The sequence below is a fragment of the Athene cunicularia genome, assembly GCF_003259725.1.
Source record: "Athene cunicularia isolate RWA chromosome 4 unlocalized genomic scaffold, athCun1 chr4_part2, whole genome shotgun sequence".
Taxonomy (NCBI): domain Eukaryota; kingdom Metazoa; phylum Chordata; class Aves; order Strigiformes; family Strigidae; genus Athene; species Athene cunicularia.
Window position 1 is genome coordinate 36624594 of NW_020799099.1, and position 20207 is coordinate 36644800.

Consider the following 20207-nt stretch of genomic DNA (forward strand, 5'->3'; position numbering starts at 1 on the left):
TTGTTAAGGAGAGAAAGAAATGAAGGCAAAGCACTGCACGGATCTATTATGAGGCTGGACTTGGTTTTAACAATGACCTTGCTCCTTTCACATTACTCCTATCATCTGCTCCCACTACTTCCTTTTTTCAGCTGTGTTTTTGTTGGCATTAGCTACCCTTTATGGCTATCTGGTTAGAGTAACCTTAAACATCCTTTAGAGAAAGACAAGACAGAGGGATGAAGAAGAGCAGAAAGAGCATGTAGGACAAAAAAGGTTGGGGTTTTTTCCCTTCACAGTACTGAATTATAGCAACCTGTCTACTGAAAAAATATGGTAAACTGGCCGATGTGTTACAGTGTTTTCTTTTTGGTGTGTATCGTATTACTTGCTATTGCTGCCAATATTAAGAGCTTGATTTTTGCAGTTATTTAAGATAGGAAAAAAGACAAAGCAAAGTTACAAATGAACTAAATGCCACATGAAAGCTGGGAATTAGTTGAAGATCTCTGAAGTAGGGTTAATGATTATTGCTGGATTTTTCCAATTTCCAAATGCGAAATGACAAGACACAGCTGGGAGCTGACTGTGATAATCTACTGGGATGAGAAGTTCCCTGGAAGATGTGAAAGAAAAGCACCTAACTAATGCAGAAAATTCAGCAGAGATCCACTGTCAAATTTCCAGTGGTTTTACTCATTTCTGTTGCTGGGTTTCATCTAATACTTTAATCCTGTTGGGATCCAGCCCTTGATAATGTCTCTGTAAGGGAGGAGAATTGTCTTGTAGGGTCAAGTTCTCATACAGAAGAACCACAGCACTACCATGTTTAAACTGGGCAGCTGTGAAGTATTTTTCTTCCTCCTAAGATTTGAGAATAGGATGGAATGTGAGCTTTTTGTATTTCCTAAAAACCAACGAAATAAACACCCTGATGTTTTAACTCACCTTCTATTTCCTTGCCATCATACACTTCAGAGTAGGCTGTGTTTTTATTCTGTTTTAGCATTTCTCTTAAGAGGAAGCAGTTCTTCTGAAGGAAGGCAATTACTGTAACCTGAAGCTCATTCTACAAGGATTATTTCATAATTATCAGGATGCTTTAATAAATTCAGTATTCTTTTCTTCTATATACTATTGTACATTAAGAAAAATAAGTATCTATATATCTTAATCCAAATTCTCATTTTTGCAGTATTAATCCAAAGGATTATTTCTTTCAGTAGAACAGTATGCAATAGTTAAGGGATAGTATAGTGAAAATGTCAGCTTTTTCAGTAGTTTCACTCTTAATCACTCTTTTTCAGGTGTTTGTTTTCACTGTTCGCCGTATTACTAACTGGAAGCAGTTCAAGTCAGTCCTTTAGTGTCAGGCCACCTAAACACCGGTTTCTTGATGATTTCCACAATGACTTTTAAACTGTCCCAAGATTCTATTAAATGAAGTAGTCATTCGTTTCTTTTAGTTTTTTATCCATTGCTTCCCACTTGTCAGCACTGTCTGACATGTAAATATTGCCACTTAAATTTACGAATTGTTCCAAATCATATCTTTTGGTGGTGCACATTGCACAGAAAAAAGGTCAACTTTACAGTTTTATACATGTGATCTGTAAATAGCTTTCACCAAATCATTTACATCAAAAATGAGTCACCAAGCCACATGTTTCTGGTTGTCATTTTCTAGGTCTCTATCTTTAGCAGTCTAAGTAGTCTGTTTTTCAGAAGAACAGGATCAACACTATATGAGCTCTGTCTTTTTTGGAGAGGAAAAATGGAAGCCAGCCAGAATCCTTATATGCCTATTTCTAGACTAGTAAAAAAAGATACAAACAAAACGTTAAACTTGTATTTAATCTTATTGATGGCTTCCTCCCTAGCTGTGCTTAATTATAGGTATGAGTGACACTTATTTGAGCTTAATCGCGGCTGACACTCAATTTCAGTATGACTGAAAAAGTAATGTGCTCAAAAAGCAAAGCTGAACCATGGGCCTGCACCAGACTCCACAACCAGAGTAAAAGTTCAGAAGACTCCTTGCACTGCCTGCTTAACCCTCGCAGATGAAAGGTAACTCCTGCCAACAGAAGAGCTACATTTCCCAAAAAGGGCTCAGGCTGAGAGCCATGATGTGAAAGCCAATGTGCCTTTCATCGCTTTTCAGAATGACACTAAAATGGTGGATCTCAAAGCAGCTTAAAGGAATAGCACTCCCCAAGGAAGATACGCAAGTTGAAGATGTCTCGTACATCAGAGATAATTTTCCTCAAATACCAAAGTTTCCCTTAATCTCTCTTTTCTCATTCTTCTATGGTCACTGATAACAATTATTGCAGGCATTCAATCGTTTCTAAATAGTCTTGAGGCAGGATACAAGAGCAACAGCAGGTACGGAAAACATCCTATTCCCAGTCAAATCCTAGTGTTAGGCTTTATATCACATTGCACTGTGACTTTGTGGTGCTTCTGAGAAGCAGCCAAGGTTGACTGCTACTTGAGCAGCTCAGAACCTCCAAACCCCTAATTAGTTGTGCATAGGAGGAGCAGAAATACACCCTTTATGAGTTTAGGTAAGATTTATATGGCAGGGAAAGCACTAGATCAGCATCCTAAAACTGCACAAGTGACAAAATATAAAACCAAGAAAAAGCACAATAAAAACAACTTCTGATTTCAGCTCAAATATCTAATAGAAAATGTTGCGCTGAAATCTAATATCACATTTTCCACTTAGAGCTTAGTTTGGTTACAAGAGGACAAAAAAATCTCTTTGAATATCCAGTCATAATGCAATCATACCATTTGTTATTTTTACTGCCTTTTTTGTAATCATAGGAACATCAGCATTCTAATTTCCTGATTGTCACCATCAATAAAAATTAGAACTTAGGGCTCTGAGACTGATTCTACTTAGTTTGGGAATCGGTGGAAAGGGAGCTGGGGAATACCTAATAAAAAATGATGATGCTTTTATTATGCATCTCATTAAAGAGATGCCACTGGTAAATAACATATAATGGTACAGTATGTGGACAGTTCATTAGAATCAAAACATGAAGAACTATGAAACAAAATTAAGCAAAAAGGTGAACTTTTTTTTGGTAATACCAAAGTCAAGCAAATACCACATAAATGGAATGTGCTCTTACCACACTTTTTAAATAAGCATCTAACATTCTTCAAGCATGAGACACGTCCCATTACAGACCTCTTTATTTCAAGTTTCTGACAGATGCAAAAAATATAAATACAGAAGGTTTGCATGGCAAAAGTGTAAAAGCATAATATAATTGGGCTAAATGTAGCTTTTCAGGATGAACTTCAAGAAATTAAGTCTCTTCTAGAATTTTCACATTGTGTTTTTGGATCTCTAAAATAACATTTGAGAGCTGTCATGTAAACTGCTGACAGTAAGGTTCCATTTTTTTTTTTTTACCACTGACTACAGTAATTTGAAATTATCAGAAAAGAGCATTAATAGCAGTATAAATCAAGAAATTGAAGGTGCTTCCTGAAATAACCAATGATAGTTAACCCTGAAATATGAATAAAAATGTACAATCACAAATCAAGTAAGAAGTTATCACCAACAGTGTACAGAACAAAACCCATGACAAAATAGCTAAGTAAATAGAGAGTAAACAAATGCCATGAAAAGACTGTGATTAATGATGTGTGAACTGTTCTGTAGGATCAGAATGTTGACTTTTATCTCCAGTGGTTTCTTATAGCTATGAAACGTAACTGCAAATTTACCAAAATTCAGAATTTAAGAACTGAACAAGCACCTAGATGAGAGCACAGATGAGACTTGCTTATACTGTTTATTCACCATGAGTGAACTAGGCAATTTCCTGGACCAACATGAAATCTAATTTGGTTTCATAAGCAAGAATACAGCTAGGCATTACAATCTCTCATACTTCTAAAACCAAAAAAAATCATAAATTGTAAATGAAGTTTAGCGTTGTCCACTATCTCAGAGATACACAGATGTAGTCAAAAACTAAAGGTACACTGATCTGATTTGAACCATTTAGAAGTTAAAAGACAGATAACCAGTGATCAGCTTGTTGACAACATGCACTGCATCATCTGACACAATCTACTGTCTTTTAAGGCTTATGTAGGTAAACATAAAAGCACTGAAAGAGCAATGGCGTATAGATTGTCAGCATTCTGCTTTTTCTTTTAGGCAGAGACTGTTGAAGTCTTTGGCATTTAGCAGATTTCAAGCAGCCTCCACAATAACTGGATGTGAAATAATGAAAATTAGAAAATTGAGGCAGAGTGAATTGTATAGTGCATGTCTGGCTGCATGTTGGTGAGTGGGCTGTCTGAACACCAAACTCTAAGACTGGATCTTAATAATCATAAACTCCCTTCTTGAGACAATAAAGAGGAAATGGGGAGTACACACCGACAGTATCTGAAAAGACAGGGGAGCTCAAAGAATTCTAGGAAAGTAAAAATTAGATGACGAACTAAACTGATAACACAGAGGCACAAGGTTATGCTGAGCTATCTAGGTTAAGAGGTCTTCAGAGGAAACAGGAGAGCAAGGGTTTCCTTAACCAGGCACCCACCAACAATGGAGATGACGTCTCATTGTGTTGAATATTAGAGGCTGTAGTACAAGAATAGCAAAAATTTACCCTTCATCTCTAACCATGACACAAGGAGCGTATTCCTTCTCAATGAAATGCCTCCTTGAAAAAAAAAAAAAAACAAAAAAAAAAAACACCTCACCCTTCCAGTGTCATCCTTTACTCTTGTCTAGCCTGCACGGTCCTTTACCTGAAGATAAAAATCTTGTCCTCATTTCCAACAAGTCATCTCAGAATCTTTACAACTTTCAATGACATCTGATCTATTAACTTATTTAAGAACCTATCAGTCATTAGTAGCAATACTGGAATAATCATAAAGTGATTGCAGGTGTTGACTTTAAGGTCTATGTGGTAAGCTGCACGTACCCTTATTAGCAAACATTTCTATACAGGTATTTGAAGCTGGGCTTAGTATAACACTTCCCTTATCAATGCATGTTTCTGTGTAAAGAAAGCAAGTAAACAAAGATGAGTAGTAAGAATGTTAAGTATACCCCCCTAAGAACAGTGTTGAAATTTTGATGCTGTATTTTCAATGCAGCAAGGACTATGTCAGTTTGATTTAAATGGCAACCATCAAACTAATTTTGTTCTAAAAACATTGCAGCAAAATCCCCAGCTCCAAATCCCAAACAAGTCAGACACTCCCAAGCTGTATCTGCTCTGGAATTCTAAATTAATTTGCTTTTCTGTATGGCATCAGTGCTGCAACAGGGGAGGTAAAAAGCATACCCAAATGTCTGCAAGTTGTAACTTGTGCAGAGGCAGGCACAGGAGAAAGGTATTTTTGGAGATAGCTGCCTGGTTGTTGAAAGATTAGATGGAACTATCACCGTCTGTCTCCACCTCTGCCTTTTCTAGATGCACTTGGAAAGAAAACACAAAGATTTTCACTCCACTCTAACTATGCAAACCCATCATGGTTTTTTGTAAGCATTCTCCAAGGACACCAACCAAATATGGGCCCTAAGAGATACTGAGGTGAAAAAAACATGCACATCCCAGACCTCAAGGGAGTGAAGTATGCTCAGTGGGGGAACAGACACCCAGAGAGCAAGAAAAAGGAATGGCGGCCAACTGTGAGTTTTAGCTGCTTTTAGTTAGGCTTACAATTTTACCCCAGTTCCACATAGGACTTGCTTTGGATGCCTAGGTCTGTGGTGACTCTTGTGCTAAACAGTTAAACGTATTTTAAAGTAAAGGTGTTTTTCTTATTAAAATCCTTTAAAAATTTAGTAACTTCTGGTTTTCTGCTACAAATTTGTGCTTGTTAAAACCCTCCATTTCTTAAAGATGCAGCATCTCTCAAATTATGTGAAATCATGAGGGTTGTTTAATTAAATAGTGCCTCTAGCATGAAAGTCATTCTCACTCACAGCTCTTGAGTGACTTCGTTCTAAGATCCCTGCTCTCTGCCCATTCATGAATGGACAAGTGCCCACATTACAAAAACTACCCTCACGCAGTATGAGCTCATAAGTGCCATCTCATCAGATGACAAACAAGCATTAACTGGGTCCCCCTACTGACTATGCTGTCAGGCTCAAAATCGAGTAATATTAAAGGATTCCACAGGAGCTTTGTATTTCACCTGCTATACATGTCCTGTGGATAGGTAAGAGCTGTTCAGCATCCAGAGCATTCACACATGGCAATTTCGAGTCTTTATTTGCTTTAGAAATCAGAATTTCTTACTTTCCAAGCTTACCTCAAACATTGAGATGTACTTTTGAGATGCTTGCATATTTCAAAATTATATCTAACAAGAAACAGCATCAGGTGATATTTTACTGATAGATTTTTAGCAGTTCTGTATAATGCATCACAGCTGCATGAATGCTTCAGAAATGACATGCAAGACATACTGCCTTACTTGAGCTACTAAAAACTATAATCAACTGCAGACTCATGTTTACAGTTTAAAGAGATTAGACTTTTGAATCATATTTGCACAAACTAAAAGGTAGCATTATCCCACTCTTAAAATTATTTCCAGATTCCACCTTTTGTTCAAATTAAACTGGTACACCCCTATAATTTCTCAAACATCCATTCATCAGCGTATAATTCTACCCTATTAAACACAGAAACAATACCTTCTTACCTCACGAATTTGTGCTGTTACCTCACAAACCTGACAAGAATATAGGTTTAATTGATATTTTTACTTCTATAAAACTGTTGAGCCAATGCAGCTGAAACATTCTATTCCATCTTCTGTATCATCATAAATACCAACAGCTCCATGCAAGACCTCTGAGTTCAATGAGCATTTTGAAGACATAAACCAAAATGGTTGCACAGCTGCAATGCAAGACGTGCCTAGCACAATCTTTGTCACCACTGATGATGCATAAAATGGAAACTACCCACCTCAATTCAAATTACTGTATTCTTGGCAGTTTTGAAATAAACCTCTCTCTCCATTTCATTGTAATCTGGGTGTACATGTTCTGAAAATTACTGAAGCAAAATGCATTAATTTTACAAAGAGAACTTTACAGACTCACAGAGTGGACATGTCATTTAAAAAAAAAAAATTCTCTCTTGGATTAGAGACAAATTCTTCTTCCAGTGAACCTTAAAAGTGGAATAATTTGAATAAGGAAGAATAAAATAGTCTTTAAAATATATTTTGTCCCACATGCTTCTTGTCATACCAGATCTATCACAAGAGCACATAGCTGTTTGCTGTAATCAGAAATTAAAGAAACCCATGAAAAAGATAATAAATGTGAAAGTATCCCACATTAAGGGGAATACTATTATTGTTACCCCACATAACAATTCACTTTGTTCTCGAAAAATGTGTAGTCTGTTCCTCACAAATACATTCAAGGTGTCTACATTTTAAATGCAAGGATCCTAACACAGCAAGGTGCTGTCAGATTTAATTTATGTTACTGGGAGCTGAAAGGCTCTCACTACCTCATAGGATGCTCTGTTTGTTAAAGAAAAGTATCAGTTTGATACCCAGTTCTGCCTTGAACGATCAAAACTTACAGATGGGTGGAATTTCAGTCTAGTAGGCACTTCCCATGCACTCCTGTAACAAAGTCTTGGAAAAGCATATGGGGAGCACTATTTCGTTTGCAGCAACAACAAAACTGTAGATTGCCAGAGCTCCAACTATTCTAAACTATTAAGAACACCCAAGGAGAAGATGGAAAAGATGGATTCAGTTTCTCTTGCTGCTTTCTATCTTTTTATCTCCTGTACAGGTAGGTATTTTAAAGTTTAAGGGTTGTAGTAAATAGCAAATTCTGCTTAGGTTTCAACATCCTTGCTGAAAAACTGCTCTCAAAACCTACTACATTGCCAAGCATTTCGACAATAGCATACTTTGTCTATTGTTTTTTTTTATTATTTTCTTTGTATGAATCTACTTTGTATTTAGAGCAATGCTTATTTCCTCTCACAACATTAACTGTCTCCTTTTTCATCCCCTTATACACTGATTAATTCCAAAATCCTGGTTTCGTTTGTTCAATTATAGAAGTTCTCTAACCATTTTTCACCTTAATTGATTTACAGCAATGCCAAAGTTTTATTTAAGGAACTAGCTGGTTTCAATAATTAATTTTACTAATTTATCAAAGTTCTGTATTAAAAAAAAAATAAAATTCTATTGCTACTCAGTGGGTTTTGTTTAATCTGAATCAGCAACAATCACTCAATTCAAGGCTAATCTGAAGCTACTCTTACAACTGCTGCTTAGCAACTTCTGTGCTCCATCAGGAGAGCCCCCTTCATACCACAACACGCCATTCTAGAAGAATTTATTTTGCTTCCATGAACACTAACATCATCTGTAGATTGAACTATACCCAAAGCCAAGGAGTCTACAGTAGATGTATAGCACTGCCCTAACAGAAGTAACTCCAGCTCCTGTTACTGTTCTCCTAGTATCAAGGAAGAGCAGAAACTCAGACCTACTGCTCTTCAGTTTACTATCGCATTAAGCGCTTCTTCCTCAGTTTAAAACCTTCTGCCTAAATCAGTCCCACCTCCTCATTAGGTGTTAGCAATTAAATGGCAGGAACAATCAAAAAGAGGCTTTATGTGTGTGGTCTATCAGAGCAGCACTAATCACAAGGAATGCTTATTCCCACTTTCTTTCCTTACTGGGGGGAAGCCTTACAGATACTTTCATTTTACCTACTATTGCTTTTCTTTTAAGATACAAATTCAACTCCCTGTCCCAGTGTATACTTAGTAGTATGTAATAAAGTAGCCCTGAAGGAGAAGCATGAAAGAATATAGCTCCATTTATTGCTGGGTAGTCATTCCTAGCGAAAAGAGAACAAATGTTTAAAGTTTTGGTCTGGATTTAAACCCAGTTCTGTTGGGTGCAAGAACTGAGATAAAAAGATAACTGGACTTACTCAAGCTGAAGACATGTATCTTCAAACATTAATGAACTTTAGTTTCTGCATTTGAATCCCGCTCTGGACTTTTTTGAATAGATTTTTTTTTTTTTCAGTTGGTAACTTTTGTTATGCCCAAGAGAATGAAAAAGCTATAAAGTATTTAATTTAAGAATTTAATTTCAAACAGATGAACAGGAGTGCACTTTAAATTATAAACATGAAAATTGAATGATAAGAAATATGCTTTCATTACTTTCTAAGTACAATAATAACACTTGCTATCTTGGGCCAGAAGATTATTGGCAACCAAAGTTTTAATCATCAAAATAGAAAGATTTTGTGTGTCTGGGAGATAGTTGTTTCTCTCCTACAATACATTTCTTGATATTTTGAGCTTTGGCTAATAAACATTTAATAATGATTATATTAAAAGTTATTGTCCTTTGGGCTTGCTTTTTATGTGTACCATATAAAACAGGTGTCTTGTATTATTTTACTGGCACTGGGGCTTTCCGGTTTGCACTGAGCTTAGAATTATTAGTTTAGAATCCAGTTGCTATCTTTGTTATTGCTTTGTAAAGTTCTAATTAGAATTTGGGGACTCTAAAGAAGTAATATGCTTTATGAATAGTGCTATGTCTTTTAGATGCATGACTGCTATTCACACTTGTTTTATTAAGCAGAGAACAGCAAAGAAATGTTTGAATAATCTTGTATATTTGATCTTTGTGTGTTGGAAAGAATTTATTAACAGTAAGAATATGGGATAACAATCAGTATCCACTTTTAAGGTATTTGAATGGAGATGGTACTATTTAAAGAGTTTAACTGAGCAGATTCTGTATTTTTAAGAAATCTCCACTATTCATTTAGACTGTATGACTCCAGTACCTTAGGTTAGAAAGGATTTCTCAGGTCATCTAGCCCAGACATCTTCACAAGCATGGGACACTACAACCTAAATATTGCACTGTTTCCTCCTGAACACCTCTACTGCTGATCCCCCCACGATTTACAAAGCAACTGAGTGTCTGTCCTCAAAGCTGGGAATCTTAAGCAATAGTACTTTACAGAATCGCTTGTTTTCCATACACATTTCTGCTTTAACACATGCACACACAGTTAAGACTGTCTTTTCAATGGAGTAATATGCAAATGTCCAAGTTCTACCTTCTAGCTAAACCTCTCTGATAATTTAATCTTCCATAGACTCCATAGATTTTCATATAGCTCCATAAAGAACCCATTTAGAAATGCTCAGTAATGGGGGGGGGGAAACAGGGGACGGGGACGGGACGGGAAGAGATGGGATGGACACACGACGATGACGACACTGTCTTCTGAATTCCTTCTGTCCCTTCAGTAGCAAAATTAGATCACAATAAGACTACAGGTTTTTCACAAGGACTGAGACACTCTCCATTAAGCCACCACACACACTACTTAAAAGCATAAAATCAGGGTGAAGGATGGGAGGTAGAGTATCTTGGGCAAGAAGGGAAGTTGTTGAAATGCCCATATCCAACAATGGGCTGGCAAAAGAGAAGCATGTAGTTGAAGATGTGTAAATAATTGATTTTTCAATTTAGCTACTGACTTGAAAAATCAAAGAAACAAATTCAGACCAATTGACCCAGAATAGAAGCATTTTGGGGTGTGTGTGTGTCCCCCCATCATTATGTCTTTTCAAATACACTGAATGTGACAGCCTATTGAGTCTCTCTTTTGTTCTTTTTTGAATAGTTAGGATTGATCTATAGTAGAAGGGTTTCAGCTGATGAATCAGAGAAAGGTCCATTCTCAGAAAGCCTCTGGCTACTTTGAGAGGTATAAAAATGCCCAAGTTCAAGTCCATCTTATGAATTAGAAAAAGATTACAGGTCAGTTCCCTAGCCATGGGCTTAAGAAACCAGAAATGCTTCAGTTCAGGATGATCAAACAGAATCATTTCAAAACTTTCTCTTTTCCTTCCCCAAACTAATTCTCAACTTCAATCTGGATATACAGTTTTAGTTCTAAATAAATACATACATATTTTCTGCCTGCATAAATAACTTTTTTGTGGTTTTTTTTTCCCTTCTTTTTTTGGTCGGGTTGTTTTGAGGTTTTTTAGAGTTTTTCGTATTTTTTTTTCTCCCTGGGAAAGGGTTTGGTTTGTGACTTTTTCCCCCCGAATTCCCCTGTATGTAATCAAAACCAGAATATCTTCAGCACTGTCAGCTATTTTCTTCTTCTCTTTAATGGTCAGCAGTGGAATGGAAAGTCAGCCAACTGGAGAAAATATCTTGCCTGTTAGGCAATCCCTACAGAATGCTCATCACTGATGTCATTAGCAGGAAACAAAATGCCATGTCATTTTACCTCTGTGAGTGGCTGATCTTTGACAGCTGTAGGTAACTTATTCCAAGATCTAATAGCAAGCATGTTAATTTTACTCTTGAAAATAAGAAAGCTGGACTTCTGATTATTAACTAAATGTAGCAGCTATTAGGTTTCCTGCTTCCACTGGTTAGTCACATTTGTTAGGTATAAGTCATTTCAGTATTCCCTAGTTCATCTGTGTGCATCCATTATTTGCCCAGTGGCTTAACTAGCGAGCCCCTGGGGGTTAGAAAGTTAACATTCTAAGTTTGGTGCTCCATCCACTGGGAAGTATTTGTGATATCTTTTGGACTTGACTAACAAAGATAATTAAGGATCTAAGGCATCATTCATATGAGGAAAGGCCAAGAGAGCTGAGACTGTTCAGCCTGGAGAAGAGAAGGCTCAGGGGGATCTTATTAATGCGTATAAATACCTGATGCAAGGGAATGAAGAAGAGCAGGCCAGGCTCCTCTCAGTAGCACTCACTGACAGGGGCAAAAGTCAGTGAGTAATAATTACAAAATTACATGGAAAAAAAAAATAGAATTAAACAAAAAAATTAAACCAATGAAATTCAATCTGAACACAACAAACGAGGTTTTATACTGTGATGGTGATCAAACACTGCTCAGAGAGCTTACAGAGTTTCTACCAGTGAAGATATTCAAAACCCAACTGGACAGAGTCCTGGGCAGCCTGATCTTAGCTGTGCCTGCTTGAGAAGGGCGTTCCTTCAGCCTAAACAGCTCCGCACTACTGTGAACCAAGCAAAAAGAACAAGTCTATCAATGCAACGTAACACAAACTACCAGGAGCTGAATGCCTAGAGATAACCCTTACCAAGGGCAGGGCATGACCCTGCTGCAGTTCAGTGCTGTGTCCCCTTCCAAACAGGTCAGCACACAGCTTCCAAGCACAGCAGCTTTGCATCAGCCTGTAATTAAACAGCCAGCGAGATACCATCTTACCTTTCTGAAATAACAGTTATACAGAAAAACTCACTAAGAGCAGTCTACAGTCTCCTTTCACCCAGAAACGCAGTAGTTAAAGCATGGGCTCAGGCTGCCCATCCGTCTTCTAGGAGCAGGCTGAAGCCTCCCATCCTGCAGGAGAGCACTTTTGCCACCGAGGACAGAGTGCAAGCAGCATGCTGTTCTGTTACTCTCACAACAGGTTCCAGAGCCCCTACAATGCAGAATGGGAGTGAACAGCTTCACAGCCTCATGGTTCACTCAACTATAACATGGGCCAGGTCTGGAACCCATGGTTCCTTCTCAAGTGGTATAAAGTATTTAAAACTGTTAACAGCACTGAAAAGAGAAAAAAAAAAAACTCTGGTTATTAATCTGATCTATAAGCTACAGAAGGAGAAATCAGAATATACAGACAATACTTTAATATTAGATTTCAACTTCTGTACATTATACACTGCATTGTAGTTGCTAGCAGTATTACAAGGTCTCAGAAGTAGCTCGTCTTCCATGCTGCTCCCCTACCAAGAAAGCTGACTAGCTGCCAAATTTTTAAAGTTATTGAAAGATGTATTCATGTGTCAGATAGGGTTTAAAATAACTTAAAATACAGCTCACAGCAACTAAATCTGCCAATTAATTTTCATGGCTTTTTTCCTTTTAAAAATGGTTTCCTATATTTGCTATACTCTGACCTATTTATTATTTTAAGGTATAGCTTTTTAGCAAAACAAATTAGTGCTTAATGACTACACATAAACAAGGTGAAGAAATGCTCTGATTGAACAACAAAATATTTAGGACGTATCTATTTCCAATGCTTTTTAATGCCCTTGGAGGATGTATACTATTACTTTTCATATATGTTTTGTGTCCTCATCCTTAGTTAAAACTACAGATACAACTTATCCAATTTACTTTATATATTAATATTGTTTTATAATATGAAACAAGGAAAAGATGTGGTTAAGTAAGGCAGTAGGAAAAAGTGGAAAATACCTTCCTATTTCTCACTAGGTGTCAATTACTGTTAATTGCCTGTTTGTTTTTAATTTTGTGGTCACATTTTGTCTTGTTTTTGACAGAAACCTGGTGTTACCTCTTTAAAGCAAATTCTATAGCCCACCCAGCAAATCACCAGTAGCACAGTAGTTGAATGTAAGATCTGTTCTGATTGCCTTGTTCCACTAGTCTAATGGCATTAATGTGTGTGTGCCAAAAAAGCTTGCAAAATATACATATATGCAAAATGAAGGAGTCAGACAGTGTTGGTTTGTGGAATATTTGGAGGTATAACAAGTTTGATTTTGAATGTGCTGTTTGTTTTTAACAATTGCTTGTGTCTAACCATATAAACTGAACACAAGTAAAAAATTAGCTAATAAAATCAGATAGCTAATAAAATTAGATAGCTAAGTAGAATAGTGTACAACTGTGCTTTACATGAAAAAACAAAAAAACAACACATCTCTAGCTAAATCTCTGGATTTTTCCAAAATTACACTGACAAAACGCTTTGATATCACTGTTTGCCCCAAGATAGAGATGTCATCTGACCAAGCAAACGAACAATCAATGGGATAATCGTTAAGATTACTGGGGTACTGGTTGCATTGATAGCCTGTTGCTCTGTTAATTAAGCCTCTGCCTTTCCCAACAAACAGCAGTTGTTCCCTCTTGCAGTGAAAGGTTAAAAATACCAGAATTCTTAAATGGGAGTGACAGAAGATACTCAAATTACGGTCTCTTCAGTGTTTTGCCATGAGTTTAAAGGTTAGCATAGGAAGCAGGGATAGGAAGTCCTTCCCTGGGACGTGGCCTAATGAAAATTCTCTACTGTGTTGCTGTGGTACAAAACTTATATTTCATGCCTACAAGATTTCAGCCTTTGATTTCTCTGATTCACTGTTGAAGCTCTCATCTCTTTCACAGTGTGAAAGTCACAGTACATGGTCATTCACACATTTTATTAACAAGTGAAGGACTGAAATGGATACAGAAAAATATAATAAATAAAAATACAACAATGTTCACCTTGGGGAGCTCAATTTTCAAATGTTCTGAACTGTAGCAGCGCTTTAAGTAACAGCTGAAAACAGACAAGTAAATTAACTTTTATGTAAAGTATTCCTACTGAAGTGCCGCATAGCTGTAAGTAACCAGGGTCACTCTTACTGATATTTTGAAAAAAAATCAACAGCAAAAACACCATAGCAATTCAGCTGCCCACATGTGAAAACAGCAACACCATTTCTCATTATTCCAAGATTACTAAACTGGTTTGCCTCAGCTTCACTTAATTTTGTAAGCATTAATGACTCCTGTGAAAGAAGAGGGTATGGTTTGGTCCTATAGGGGAAGGTTTGCACATTTATGGTTATAATTCAGGCAGTAGACAGCATTTGTATCTTTGAAACTATCCCCTACAGGCTTTAGTCAGTTTGCCCGCGCAGAGTGGGTTTTTTTCCCCTTACATTTAAACACCACTACAGAATTAAGTGGTCATACATGGAATACAAATGCTTTTTGAGACAGAGGTGAGAGTCTCTCAGTGGGTGCAGTCTGAGACAAGATCACTGCAACCCCATTTCTGCCTCTGATGGGGATTATTCAACCTGCAATGACAGTGGCATGACAGTTTCTTTGGTTCCACTCAAAGTCTACTGTAAAAAGAGTCAAAAAAAACCCAAAAAAACCCCAAAAAACCACAACCACACACAAAAAATCCCTTAAAAAACACTTCTTCCTGAACAAAGCAATATCGTCCAGGCAGAAGGGTAACAGAGGGTAGGTGGTAACTGCAGCAAGCACTGCCTTTAACAGTTCCAGTGAAGACATATTGGTTTACAGTACTACATCTTGGGCCATGTTTGTTTGTGACTGAACAGAAGCAAATTTATATTAATTCTTATTAAAGATTTTAAGCAAATCAAGTAGGAAAAATATTGTCACTTGCAGAAAGAACCCCCACAGATTCAGACTTCAGGCTAATGTAACGACATTTTACTTTAGTCTTTATTATGTTATTTTTCACATTTGAGAGCTGTGCTGTATCAATTTTGTTACTCCTTGAATTTTTTCCAGTTTTAAATGTTAACAACAGTCACAGACTGTAGAGCTGGCTTCTTTATCAGAGCTTTCTACAGCTGTTGAGTTCTACGTGTACTTTCTGTAGTGAATTGAAGCAACTGAATCAGACACACAGTACCACTCCTTCGTGTACTCCTTTGAGTTAAATTCTAATCCTTTAATTTTTAAAAAATCAAGAGCATCAGCTAAAGTCCAGATATTTTGATTGTAATTATCTTTTTTTAATACTGTTGTAAAGTTCTGGTTTCCCAATGAAAAACAGTAGATCCAGTATGTCTGTGAAAAAAAGACCAGTGATAAGAACGTGTCACTGATATTTTTGCAAGACCAGATCTTGCATAACAGAAGTTGAATAAAGAAGGATCTGTTTCTTGTTTTCTTAAATCAAACACCATGGCATCACATGAAACTTAGCAGGCAGCATGCAGAACAGTGAAAAGGCAACGATTCCTTGTACAGGGTGTAGGCACACCTCCTCACTGGGCTCTAAAGGTGTTTGGACAGATTCACAGATGGAGGTGGCCAGGAAGAGACATCAACGATCACTGTAGACAAAGGCACCAGTTCATCCCTTCTACCCTGGAAAATCCTGAATCGGAGATCAGTGAGGGCCAGGGAAGAAGGAACAAGTTGCCTCAGCATTTACTATCAGAGATGGCATAACTGGACAAGATTAAACTTTGTCTTTCTTCTTTCTTAAGCTGATGTTCATTTGTTATCTATACCCATTGGTGAAAACAGGTTTTAGATCAGGTCCTACAATTATTTCAAAACAAGTTCAGGAGAGTTGTGTGTTAAAATAGCTTGACTTTTCTGTTTATCAGTCTACATTTGAATAAATTTTAAGAAACAACCTATTTATTTTGCTTTACTCTAACAATTTAAACCTTTCTCTTAAACTCACTCTACCACCAGCCTTGTGATCTTCTCAGCAGCTGAAACAGGTAATGGAGCTACTGTACCTTTGTTACTTAGAGACACATAGAGACTCAGTCTCGAGTCACAGAAAGGATCCTAGTTCTGTCATGCCATAAGAAATCATGGACCAGTTTCTCTCAGGCAGTGGGAACCCAAGAGATACGGACAACTGTATTCCAGAAACTGGCAAAGCAATGTACAAATTCCAGATCCTCTGTAAGGTAATCTTTCTGAAATCCTAAACCATCATGTATTTATTAAAATGTTCTACTACTGAGCAAAGCCACCTATGGATCAGGCCCTTCCAACTTTGTCTAAGGGGCAAAGAAGATGTGCAGTAAGGTGGAGTTAAAAATTTCTTCATGTCCTTCAAAACTCTCACCACCAGCTAAATAAATCTTTCAAAGATCCCAGTAGTGGATATTAGGGAAGTGTTTGCCTAAAACACACTGAATCCTCCCCTTGGACTGCTGCTGTTATTATGCATATTCGGACATTTAAGGAACACGGAGTTCACCTTAAATGCATTAGGGGGTTAATTAGGTTTTCAGTAAGCACTCCTCTAATTCCTCCTCCATGCATAACATTTAAACTGGATCACTGTGGGATAGCTGGCAGCTGTAAACATGAATCATGACAGCTACAAGTAATATTGGCAGTATAGTGATTTACAGTTAAGGTCATTTAAAGATAACATCTACTCCTCATTATTCAGTCACATGCAATGCATATAGCTTAAAAAAGACACTCTGTTACTTAACGATGATGGTCCGAGTATGCTTCAACTTTTTATAGATTTTTCTTTTTATATTTTGGGGCTGTCTCACTTTGTTCAACATTTTCATTAATCGAGTTTGACCCTTTTGGAGTTTTTGTAATAAAACGTAGAAATGCACAATGGACTATAGTTTGAAAATTACACTTCTGAAAAGCTTTCTGCAATGAGTATTCTGGTACATCTAGAAAGCATCTGAGCCTGATTTGTGGTATATGTTTTAAAGTAATTTTTTCTTAAAAGAGCACTTGGTAGAAGAACACTCCCCCCCACCCCACCCCCATCATTCAGTAGCTTTCCCAGATCACTACCACTGTCCTATTGATTCTTTCCCAGGAAAACAAAAAAGGAAAGAACAAGATTGTTCTGTTATTAGCTACTCATAATAATAGAAACAACATTAAACCAGGATTAAATATGATGTTCATACAGATCCTATAACCATTCTTCATTTTTATTCTCAAAGGAGACTAAGAGAAAATGTGCTATATATTTGAAATAGCTTGCAGCTATTCGACCTGTACCTCAGTACTAAAGTGTTATTCCTCTATTTTAGGCACACAGAGTAGGATCCAGTTGCTCTTTATTTTGCCCTGATAATGCAAACACTATGGATCCAAGTAAATTCATGCACATTATAAACGTAGTCACATACATAAATGTTTGCAGGATCATGCCTTAGCATATAAATTAGCACCTAATATTGTTTGCCCTTAGTCATAGCATAATGTGCCATGTGTGTAGTTTTATTTTGCTAATTTACTGTGTCAGATTCACAAGTAGTGGAGCTGCATCAACACAGGTAGGAGAAAAATATGAGCTACTCTCTTCTATGCAGGTGTTAAGATACCTTATTTCCAGAATATTACTTTTATTACAAATAAGAAGCATTTTTATACAAGTTATTAAAATGCAACTGATACTTACTTGAAACTCAAAATATTACCTAAATTCATTATAGCTCTTTTAAATGAATATCTGATAAAAAGGTAATCACAGTGCAACCAGGAGGAAGACAAAAGAGTCTATTGAGTTGATAAAAGTATAGAGCTGTTAGATAACAAGGCATGTTAAATAACATATTTCTGTGTACCAGACAACAATATGTTTTGTTAAACAGCAAAGTCCTTTTATTTAAAGCATTGAATGCTAAAAGAATAAAAGATACTACTCTAGTGCAATTGGTTATCACCTAACTGGCTTTCTACAAAGCGTGCCAAATACTCTTTAATAAAAGTTGTTTGTGCCTTAAGAATAAGCCTGTAGGTACTCCTGGAACAGTTTTTATAGTTGGTGTCATCCATACTACTTTAATCCTACATTTCAGTGTTATAACAGCAGTCTGTTTTCTCTGAATTGTATGTGTGTGACTTGCTTCCCCAGACACTTATGATTAACCATCTTGGCACCAGCAAAAATTAAAATAGAAACACATTGTTCTTAAATGGAACAATGTTCTGGATTTCACAAATACATTTCCTAACCTCTAGGGAAAATGGTTAAGCTTTCTTTTCCTTTGTTTTTATACCCCAGTGACTCATGAAATTTGTTTGCTTCAAAGAGCAACTTTCAACCAGAAATAGTAAGAATACCCTCCACACAGAAATAATTTTTTTTTGACAGTTATACTCTTCAAAAAGATGTAGATTTCAATTTCCTCAAGTAAATATAGGAAGTAAATCTATATTTTTTTATATGGTGGAGGCTGACTATGGAATAATATCTATTGTACTTCAAAAAGTTTTTTCTTTGGTTTTTTTTTTAGAGAAAAATGGTGTGGCCACATTTCTATTCTACTGTTATTCAACAGGCACATTGAGAACACCAAATGGATCAACCCAAATACAACCTACACATGACACAGTACATCCCCATCTAATGTATATTCAAAGCTGGAAGACTATGAACCCAGAAAACATGAAGAATAGAAATAAAGAAATTTATTAAATCATCTTGACATGGCAACCAAGACTTGGTTCTTTCAGTTGGAGCAAGAAGCATCATGCAAGTAAAAACTAGGTACCCTATGAAAAAGAAATTTCTTCACAGAACAAGGAAAGAGCAGCATATTGGGGAAGGGCATGTAAAGAGAAACACACATTACAAAGTTCAAAGATGTAGAAGCAGCAGCAAATTATTGTCTTTAGAGAATACTTTAGAATGAGACAGGTTGAGCCTGTGACTTAAATCCCCTTGAATAGAATGTAGATCTAAGCTGGTGTATACTTTGTCATGGGACTGCATGTAAAATAGCCAAAACAACCCTCACAAAAAGGCTTCGTGATCATGAAGATAGAGTGATTACATGAAAAGAAAGTTGCATTCTATTAATATGGGAATTATGTATGTTTTATGTGATATAAATGGGAATTATATATATGCACACAAGTATGCATATACAAGTATGGGGATTATATCTATTCCAGTGCAATTAAAACAAAGTGGCATGATCTCATTTAGAAAAGCCAGTATATGCCATATGATTACATTGAAACCAGTATCACAAAGAAACAGAGGCACAGATGACCTCAGGCTGAGGAAGGAACAGAATCTTATTTCTATTTACTCATTTTCAAGTTTCATAAGCAGACATTTGTCATGACTTTCAGATGGGGAGAGTCACATTTGTTTCTATGTTTTCTGTTACAATATAATTCTCTCAGATTTATCATTTTCTTTCTTGGCTCCATAGCTTCTCTGTACACAGAAATCATACAAACAATCCTGCAAGTGTCTTATCCTTCATTTGAAAAACCTATAGAGTATAATTGGACAGTTCATGTACTTAAACTACATTTGTGGGACTGAGACCTGATCTTACGGTGCAAACAGACATTCAGTTAAGAACAACATGAAACATTTCTTTTACACTTCAGGCAGCCACAGCCAGGGTCAGTTTGGGTTTCTGAGAGCTCTAGGTAAGGTCCAGGTCACTCCCAGAGATCACAGCACACCCAAGTTCAATGCTAATGCACTACACAACAATCCTGTCTGGGAAGACTGTACAAAGCAGGGAAGGAAGAAAACAACATTTCATAAGTATGGAAAGACTAACCCACAGGTCATATGTACAGAAAGGTTAGCAGAGACAGATGTACACTCAAATCTCCTGGCTTTCTAGTCAAGTAAT